Consider the following 11,144-nt stretch of genomic DNA (forward strand, 5'->3'; position numbering starts at 1 on the left):
TCACGAACATAGTCAGACCTGAGTATGACTTGTGTTGAAAATGGTTCGCAGGGCTAGCTCTTCCAACAATTCACTGCGACAGACTAAAATGACCACGTGTCGCCCGTAGAAAATCCACTAAGTCCAAAACTATAAGGAATTATAGGCCTCACTGGGCTTGAAGTCCATCACGGACGGCAGACCCAAATGGTGCCCTGAACTGCACAACTTGGGTCATGAAGATAGTGCTTAAAAGGCGCGACCTAAAACCTGAAACTTAAGTAAGTTGGCCCTGCCACTAAAACTACAAAGTTGCGACTTTCCAACCGTTGGATTTCAATCAAACTCGAGCTATAAGCCATGGATATTTTCCTTCTCATATCCGTATAACAAGGGCCCTGATCAAACGTCAGTGACCGTCGATCACAAATATAACCCACACAGTTAATCAAGACATCTGATTGCCACTAAATTCGAACCAATCACTCATCCAGCGATGGGGCACATGTCCCATGGCACAGATGAGTCAGTGGGTCCCTAGAATAGCCTTATGGGCCAAGATCCAACCCACTAGAGGCATGCATGTTAGAAAAATAACTCTTAGAGCCATTTAAACACAAATTTCAAGCTATAAAAGCCCAAAATCACACTCCTTCACTCCCATACGAATTTTTCCATTGCAAGGGAGAGAGGGAGTGGAGAGAGTAAGAGAGCTCCCAAGGGAGCTAAATTTGAGGAAATTCCCTCCTACCACAGCACGCATCGGAGCCTATGACTTCGCCGCCATAGAAAGCGGCCCACCAGCAATAGAGAGGTAGTCAATCTAGCCTCTTTCCAGATTTCGGCATCATAGGCCACTAGCATGCACTTTAACATGCAAAAATTCTATTAGTACAGGGCTTTGATACGCTAACCCGCGGAACCAAAACCCCAGGAGTGGCTCCATGAACCATTAGAATTCCTAGGTGCAGACCATCATCCTTAGGTGACCAATTATCAAACTTAGGCTGAAATTAATGATTGTAAATGTAAAATTGTCGTGCATGTTGAATAGCAAGGAATTCGTTGGTAGTTACTTCTCCATAAATTTGCCTAATCATGTTTAGAATAGCTAATGGAGAATGTCTATTCTCGCTATCTGGTGAAAGCGTTTATGGAGAATGGCTATTCTCGCTATCTGGTGGTCTATTTGGAAAGAAAGAAACGATAAATACTTTAGGAACATCTCAAACTCAGCAGAGTCAGTTTCTTCCAAGGCTAAGGGTCTTATTATTGAATGTGCTATTAATGTTTATTTTTTGAAGGGCTTTGACCTTCGCTCCTTAGGAGTTTAGCTGAGTTTGTTTTCTTAGCAGACTCTCTCTTCTCTTTTGTTCTTGTTTTTCCTTTTATATATCAATAGTTATCTTTCAAGAATAAATAAATAAATATAGCTAATGTTGTTTCCATGTTAGATTGGGCCAAGTTATTGAACTGCTTCCCTTTCTTTACTTCCCTTTTTACCATATGAAATTGGTTATGATTTATCCCCAAACCTGCGACGAATTGAGGGTAATGTGCTAGTATGTCGTCAATAAGTTTCGATTAAGTTGAATACCTGTGTTTATTGATGTGCATGCCTAAAAAATTTTTAACTGAGAGTACTTTATAATCTCCTATAAAATGATAAATGATTGATCGTTTTTCTATATTTGCCAACGAAATTTCAAGACCCACGCGGGCAGCCCCATTGGTTGGGCCGCCCAGCGACCAATCTGGTCAATATAGGTCGAACACGGATAGCCGGCAGTAGTTGGACTACGTGGGATGTTCACACCCAATGTCGGATACTTCGCAGTTCGCCTAAATTGGCCGAATTGGCCCACTAACTGACCAACCATATCTATTCACCATGTATGACTACGCCTGTTTGAACCTGAGGCACCCTGCACCTATGGAGCACCCATTGACAACAGCTATGATGTGATCCACAAGTCTCGGGAGCCGAGCATGGTGGAATAAGACATTATGCTCGAGTTTTCGGCTTACGCCGGGGTGACGAGCCTCCCCGTAGTGACCGTGAGTAAACTGAATTTATAATGCCACCTTTCGTATGAGTTTTCTTGGAGTGACGAACCCAAACGGATCAAGGATTATAGGCGCAAGGTCGCCACAGCCGCTTGGATCTCACGATCAGGATAGGATATTGACTTCGCTAGGGTGTCCCAGTTTCCCCAAATCTGCTGGATGAATAGGCATAACTAAACATCTGGCTAACATAATCGTGATTGCACCGCATTACTTAGATTGACGACTCAGCAGTCGAAGTCGCATTAAGAGTGTTAGACATATGCGAATGGTAGATGGTGTCGCTTGAGGGAGTATTGGATGGTGAGGTCATGCACCATATCATAACACCACGCATGAGCATTAATAAGAGTAGCTAGGAATTTTGTGCTTGGATGCTTTTCATTAATTGCACTTGTGGAATTGATAACTTATGTAATTTAATATTAATGGAACCCTGAGTTGATCACTCACTCCCACTCTGAGACGGTGTTGTAAAACACCAACTAGACCCTATCTTAGATGCAGGTGTCATGGAGCCTAACGCGTTAGATAGGGCGATTGTAGATGAGGAGGAAGAGCTCTCCTACTTTCAGCTTCTAGGCGGATTACCATAAGCCGCCCTAGGACTAGTGATGGGGCCTTAGGGCAAGGGGACATTTGCGCATTTTTTTATTATCAGATATTTTGTTGGGACACGGTCCCGTACATCATGCATACTATCTCATTTTGCTAGTCATATATTTTACTAGTCGTACTTTAATTCATTAAGTTAGTCGTAGTTTGTGCCACATGATCCATTTAATTTCTCAAATGTTCATATAATAAAAAAATTTGACAATCCATAAGGCATAAGTGGCATTCGGGATTTCGGGAGTCGAGTGCTACTTAGCCCCCGAAATTCAGGGCGTAACAGGCATGAACGACTCGACTTGGTAAACTCTACTCATCCGACTCGTTTAGATCCTACTCGATCCAAACCGAGTGGTTGAGTTGATCCGAATCGAGTTAACTTCATCCCATCTAAACACAAATCAAGTCGAGTTTGAGTCACCCAGTAACTCGACTCAACTCTACTCGAAATCCAACTCGGTACTGATTCTACTCGTACGTATATTTTTTTTAAAAAAACAATTAGATCTAACATTTCATATATGACATGTTGTGTAGCTAATGGAGAGGCTGCAATTATAGCAAGTGAATCTAGGTTTTGAGTTATGATTTCAGCCCACGGATACCAATAGAGGTGGGCATTTCTGACCCGTTCCGAACAGATCCGATGGCTTAGATCGGGCCTGATCGAGTGCATAAATCAAGATCCGATCGATTTTCGGGTCGGGTCCGGATAGAGATCTATCCAGACCGATCCGACCCAGATACCCGAACCGAAAGGATCTGACCCGAATTAACCAGACCCGATCCGGAGCGGGTAGTATAAATACTGTTTTTAATTTTTTACCCTAGCTCGTTTACACCCCTCCCCTCTTTTCTTACCCTACCGAACGAACGAGCCACTTCTTCTTCTTCCTCTCCACTCTCCAATCTTTAGCCTCCCCTTCCCGATCTTCTTCCTCTCTAGTCTCCTCTTCTTCTTCCTCTCCAGTCTCCTTTTCTTCTCATCACTCATGTAAAATGATTATACATTCCCTTCGATTCCTATTCTTCTTTCTCATTTTTTCCTTTCGCAATTCATTTCGTTTCCGTTTTCCTTGCATCCTAATTGGCTTTTGGCTTTTTGGGTGTTCTTGATTTTCCTGATTGATTTTTGGGTTGTTCTTGTTTTAGGGTTTTTCCACTCATTTGATTGGGTTTTTGAAAATAGGTTCGTTTTAGCTCATTGTTTGGGTTTTTCTTTTTACCGTTGTTTTACTCTGGATTTGTGTTTTGGGCTCCCATTCGAGAGTTTGTGAGATCTGAGCTCTCCATCTGGCATGAAGGAGATGCTATTTCACTCCTTCGGGCAAAACATATGGATGGCTGGAGAAGAATTGTTTCGGCGTCCCGATTGTTCTGTGTAGTGGCCCACTTGATTCAAAGCTTGGATCTTGCAAACGAGCACCGGGTTCGGATGTCTGGTGGCTTGCGAATGGGCGGACATTTCTCATCCACCACATGATTTGGTCAACAGAAGGAGTGCCCCACATGCAGGTTAGATGTGGACTATTGGTCTTTTTTTTTTTTTAGTTCCTAAAATTTCCATATTATTGGGACCCACCTGCCACCTGGTGACCTGTTTCGTCCTATTTTAGGGCAATCCAACATACTCAGCGGGGTTAAGTTGATGAACAGATAGGATCTTGCGAAAACATGAAACATTGGCACATGCGACGTCCTGTTCTGGTGAGTCACTCTCTTCATCTTCTCATTACTCATGAATGCAGCAGGCCTTTGCTGGTTTATTTTGAAAACAAATAGGCCAATCCGAACTTTGCCCAATCCGATCCGACTCAGTTTTCATGACCGAATCAGACTCGGATTGGCTCAGGACAGTAGAAGTTTTGAAGCTAAACACGGACTGAGTTCAGCCCCTGTTTTGGAGCTGAACATGACTTGAGTTCAGGCTCTACTTGGGGGCTAAATGTGGACTGAGATCAGGCCCTGCTTGGGGCCGAGCAATGGTATGTGAGTGGCCCCAACTAGGGGCTGAAACCCCGTCCATCCGAGTTGGGGCAGTGTGTGCTAAGCTCACCAAATGCCCACTCTCTCTCAGTTTTCTCCCTCTTCTCCTTTCTTTTCCTCTCTTTATGTGTGGAATCAGAGAGAGTTGAACCTTCCCTTTTATAAGTAAAGACAGAAGAGGCTGATGGTTGGGTCTAATGCGGCCTCAGTGGATGGCGGTTGCATCGCCGGTTGGGTCTAATGCGGGCTCGGTGGATGGCGGTTGCATCGCCAGCCTCCTCAACCCAAAAGAGGAAAGCCTCTGTTGCATCTTTCATGGCCCTGCCTAGCCATTTTTTTGCCATGAGAGGACCTCCTCCTGCTGGCATGCTCGAGGCCTTAGTCCTCTGGACAAAGAGGGTGGTGGCTTGCCTCTCAAACCTTCGAATGGTTCTTCTCTCTTGATCCCAGCCGTTAGTGAAGGAGATGGACGGTTGGGTTCCAAATCTCAAGTCCCTATGCGTGGGGTCGAATCCCTATACCGTTTGGGTCGGGCAGACCCCATGGGGAGAATGGACGGCTTGGATCGTCCGAAAAACGGCTATGGTGGCCCACTTTAACGTTCAAAGGCCAATGTTTTTTAACAGGGTGTTTGGCGGGAGGTGTTTTTTAGAATTTGTATTTGAGTTTCGGTCAAAACATTGTTTGACCACAAGTGGTCGTCCAGTGCACATCGTGCACTAGTGGTTGGGGTGTACATGCACCTAGCTTTGGGGGCCCATCACGACTCTGGTGCCTGATCTGCCCCATTCAACTATCTTAGGGACCAGACATAAGGGTCCCCGCTCGGTTTAGGGCGAGGCCGAGGCCCAAGTGGGCCATATCATGTTATTCAGGGTCTTGTTTTGCCCATATATCGTGATCCAATGGTCAGATGGGTACGAGGTCTTGTTTCAACGGTTAATTGGGAATTCGAGGTGTAGTGAATGCTTGGACTTATTAGCTTTCTACAGTCGATCATCAATGTGTTGTACCAGTACCCCTTGACTCGAAGGTTCGCCTACTGCTTAAATTTAAGGAGTTTGGCCCACCTCACCCTGATGGTTGCTGTAGGCTTTGACTCAGCTCCCAGTGCCCCTGATGGATGGCCTCAACGATAGTTAGAAATCTCACCTTGCATACGCTGAGTTCAAGGTGTTTAATTAACTAATTTCTAGATTCCACTAACGTTGGTTTAAGTGGTAATACCCATGTACTGAAAAGTACGGGGCATTACACGACTCGATGCCCAGCTCTACATATGACATAACCATCTCTCCATAGTATATGTGGTGGTGTGGGACATCAATCAGATATCGGTGGATGGCCTACACTCGAAGAGCAACACATGTTAAGCAATTTTATCTGTCACTTTTATTCGCTTACACATTACAAATGTTGATCGCTAAAAAATAAAGGCAATGAATGGGATCATCTAATAAATGTGGATTTTTAACTATTTCTCATCCACTGTGGGAAAAATGATAGACACAGTTTGGAATGAATCATTGGCCCTCAACATGTACTTACGAGCATGGTTGAAGGACTCGCTCGAGTCAGTTCAACCCATTTGGTCTTGAGGCAAGTCAAGCCAAATGGTTTGATTAGGATTGAGTTGGCCCCACCTCTCGTTTTGGGTAATGGTGGGGTCGACCAAGATGTATGTGTTATATCCACCGTCCATCTATTACAGCAGCGTGTGATAAGATATCATCTAAACAATAAGACATGTCCATTACTTAATTGAGCCGCATCAAAAGAAACAATGGTACTCAACGTGGATTTGAAAACCATCGTGTCTTGGAGTCATCAGAATCATGGATCAAGCTAATATCTGTGTTGCCCCTTCATCCCAATTAGAATGACCTTGCCAATAAGATGAATGTTATGTAAACATCACACGGGCCCTACAAAGGTTTCAATAGTACTCTTTATGGTGTGGCCCACTTAAGTTTTAGATTCGCTTTAAACAAAAATGAGATCCTAACAAGAGCTTGCAATGAGGTGAGTGGAATGCTTGGTCAATATGAAATTCTCACTGGTATAATCCATTTTATGTCATTTGATAAGTGTCATTGAAGCACGCTGATTCGTATTGATGTACATTGGATTATACTTACTAGTACATGTATTCCTTTGATATCTCAAAGTATATTAATCTGTGTTAATGATATACGTTGGATTGTATTGATATACACTGGATTTGTGCAAGCTCATACATGTATTTAACTGATATATCCTGAAATGGTATTAAGTTGATTTGTGATTATGATTATGTATTGATAATATGAATTATTGATGCATAGGTTAAGCTTTGCAAATCGCTTAAATGGATGGCTCGCTCTGGGTTGGTTATCCTATACGTATACGGTCAACTGAGGTTGAACACGGACGATCGACAATAGTTGTAGCTACATATGATGCTCTGCACTTAATGTCGATTTTGTCCGAGGTCTCCCGTCATAGATCGGATCAATTTAATGCATGACCCAATCATTTTTTTATGTTTGGCGGTTATATAACATTCAAATGAATATAAGATACTAATATTACTATAATTTAAGTTAATTTATAATCATTAGTGTGTTATAATCATACAAAGACTCATGAGTCATATACGGTGGTATAAGACACCGTATCTGTACTGTTGAGCTATGCTGGGATGACGTGCTTACCATAGCGGTGAAACACTGGGCGATAAACCTCCCCATAGTGATCATTGAACATTAGTAAAGGACATACGTCTACCATATTATTGATGGATTTAATGTCATGCATTCGCCATGTTTATATTTGGATGATGATCCTCGCATTATTCGTGATCGTCATTGAGTGATGAGTCATTGCTGTTATTTAATTGTCTAAACTCGACTTTTGGACGACAAAGTCATAATATGATTAAAAGACAATAATGAGACCCGCTACGTGTCGTCACAAGTTACGTGAATCCGTTTAGTGGTTTTTGATCAAATGAAGACATTTTAGCTTCACGAACATTTTTCTTGAATTGAGAATAATAATTACTTAGTTAATTATGTATATCATCATGGCAAACATTGTTAGATTATACTGCTGGCCAACTATGCACATATTATCATGGTAAACATTGTTGGGTTGTGTTGCGGGCCAACCAATGCACGTATCATCACGTTACATATGTATTTAAATAATTAATTTATGAATTGTTTGTTTTATAATTTTGTCTTTGCCTATACTTGATTGTGTTGATAATATATGTAACTTAGGACATGTTTGGCCAGCCCACTTAAACGGAATTGGATGGGATTAGCTGGTTACAACTCATCCCACGATTAAGTCAGAGTATGTCGCGGGATGTTTTTATTCCATACGATGAACATGACATGTTTGGATACCTCGGAGTTGGAGTAATATTGTTGGGAATGTTGCCTAAACACGTTTGGTAAAATCATGGGATTGAGATCAGAGGCCACAATTCCACCTTGCCTTGTTTGACATGTAAACCAATCTTCGTGGGATTCTGTGTAGCATTGCAGATGATTTTTGGACGCGGATTAGCTATTGACTAGTTGAGTAGTAATCTCGTTACTGAAGTGACATCACCAGGTTTTTTAGGCCCCATGATGATGTATGTGTTGTATCCACACTGTTCATCCATTTTGAGAGACCATTTTATAGCATGATCTAAAGATCGAGGCAGATCCAAAGCTCAGGTGGACCCCATCATAGAAAACAATGGGGATCGAACGCCTACCATTAAAAACTTCTTGGAGGCCAATTTTTTTTTTAATCAAGCCGATATTTGTGTTTTCCCTTCATCCATGTCTGTGTTGACTCATAGACAGGTTCGACATCAAATAAACATCTTGGTGGGCCAAAAAATGAATTAACGGTGGGCGTTACTATCTCCATTGTTTTCTATGATGGGGTTCACCTGAGCTTTTGATCTAATTTATTTTTTGGCTCATGCCATAAAAGTATCTCTCCAAATGGATGGACGGTGTGGATGTAACACATACATCATAATGGGGCCTACAAACCTGGTGACATCACTTCAGTAGCTAGAAGCCATCCCGACGGGCATTCCTCCGAACATGAATACAATGTAGAACCTGTGAAGCCATCCTGTCTCAAACCATGCCATGGATTCAACCATACTCCGCGATGTGCTCGAGGGATTGGACGATTCTGGCAGAGGATCCGATGTGGGATTCTCGCAATCCAACGTTGTAGCAAGGAATTCAAGAAGAATAAATCAGACGCAAAAACCACACGTTCCAAAAAACGGGTGGTATTGTCAGAAGGGATATGACAATATTATCCCTTATAATCTTATTGAATTCCGCACGCCAAACTGGCCCTTAAAAAACTATATGATTAAGTTAGTTACTCACTCTTATCTGGGAAAATGTTTTAAAACACCAACCATACAATATTATTGATGCAGGTATCACCGATATTTCAGACGAGCATGCTTAAACTAACTTGCACCATCACCGTGATATTTTAGGAGAGTTGGGTGAAAACAGGAAACTTTATATTTTATTCATCTTGTGCATGTGTATTTTGTAGTCCCTGGCCAAGTGGACTCTGTGATTTGCTTTTGTTGAATATATAGTATAACTTGTGTAGTCTTTATTTGGGCGGACGCTAATTTTGAAAATTTAAAATTTAAATATTAGCTATATATTTACAAGTTTAGTTATATATGCATAACTTTTGATATCGTTGATTTAAAACTACTCTTATTATTGATCATGGATGAATGTTAACCGGTCTACATGGGTATGTGGGAACTCGCTTACGTGCATTTATGATAGGTTCACACCTGAAAACTCAGGATTTGAGTCTCCGTACTTGGGTGCCAATTTTCGAGGAATGACAGTTTCCACTTATAATAAGTGTGTCGCATGTGATAACTCAATGTGTGTGTGTGAGAGAGATTAAGCGGCGGTTCGTTATGTGTGGACCCAATGATGCGTGGAGCTTAAGGAGCGGTTTGCCAACTAAGTAATTAAACTTTGTATTTTCCTTTCACTAATGTGTATGAGACCTAATGAATAGTTTAGATGACAAATAAACATCATTGTAGGTTATGGGAAGCTTTCAACGGTGTTCTTTATCCCCCATTGTATCTTAATACAGTTCATTGGAGCCTTGGATATGTTTTAATTTTGTGTTCATACCTTAAAATGACTAAAAAAGATGGATGGACAGTATGGATAAGACATATAAATCCAAATAGGCCCAATAGAGTTTATGGAATCGCCTTTTACATATCCGAGAGAGGAAAAAGAAACCTAAATGGGAATTCTTTGATACCTTGACGAGATAAGTAGAGGCTCATAAGTGGTACATGTGTATGTACTAACTAAAATAAACTAACGAATTTGTGGTAAGTATTATGTAAGTCGTAGTCATAAAGTTAAATTGGTTGAGCAATCCTAACCCCTAATTTATGCACATTTGTTTGTTGAAATACAACCGGGCTCATTTGGATTGTAAGTTGCTTAAGACAAGTTATTTAGGTCATAAGTAACTCATCTTAGTTTGTACTTATTAGTACTTATTAAAAAGATAAGCATATTTGGTAAACAACCTACTTATCTACTTCTCCCCTCTTTTGTCTCTATTATGCTTATCTTTGGTAACTTATGAAAAAGTAGAGAAGCTAAAAAAATATTAGATGAAGTAATTAAGTACTTTTAATTAAAAACATTACCTATAAATAATCATGGACCAAACTTATTTATTTGAAATAAGTTACTTATCTACTGCTATAAGTAGGAAAAGTAACTTATTTTGTGGTATCCAAACAACGGGCCCTAAATGCTTTTCATTTTAACCACTCCTTAAATGTCCACAAATTCAACGGTCAGAGAAACAAATAATCTTAATCTTAGTTCATGATACGTGTAAATCAGGACCTATACTTTTAGACTGTTTATTTTGATCACCTGAATGCCGTGTGTGCAATTTTCAAAGCAATCTCTTCGTGCTCGTGCATCACCAATCCGGTATGCCAGAGTATCAAAGTATTATTTTATTTTATTTTCAAAAAATTAGTACTGGTTTCCTAATCGGGCAGATCACACTTGCAAGAGAAAAATGTACGTGGCTGGAAAAAAGATTAAGGGTCCAAATTCCCACTTGATCAATGTACTATCTAAATTTATTTATTTTCAATATGGCACGTTAAAACTGCACATTTATCTAATGAACGGCCGTGATAGATCACACGTGTGCCATCTCACAGGGGTAACAAAGGCGACGCATGGTAACTGAGAGGCGGGTCGGCGTTCTTTCAAAAAACCTAGCGGACTATCTAGAATCGCTAAAAAGTTAACGTGGTCTGGAGTCCAAGTTAGTCTACCACCATTTTGTAAATGTGCAGTGGCTCATCCTCCTCACATGACCCACTGATCTACAGCTATCCAGACCAGTCTCCATCAATTGAGGATGAAGCATAAATCTAAAAATGATGCTGATCAATAAATCATAAC

This window comes from Magnolia sinica, chromosome 14, assembly GCF_029962835.1.
Source record: "Magnolia sinica isolate HGM2019 chromosome 14, MsV1, whole genome shotgun sequence".
NCBI lineage: Eukaryota > Viridiplantae > Streptophyta > Magnoliopsida > Magnoliales > Magnoliaceae > Magnolia > Magnolia sinica.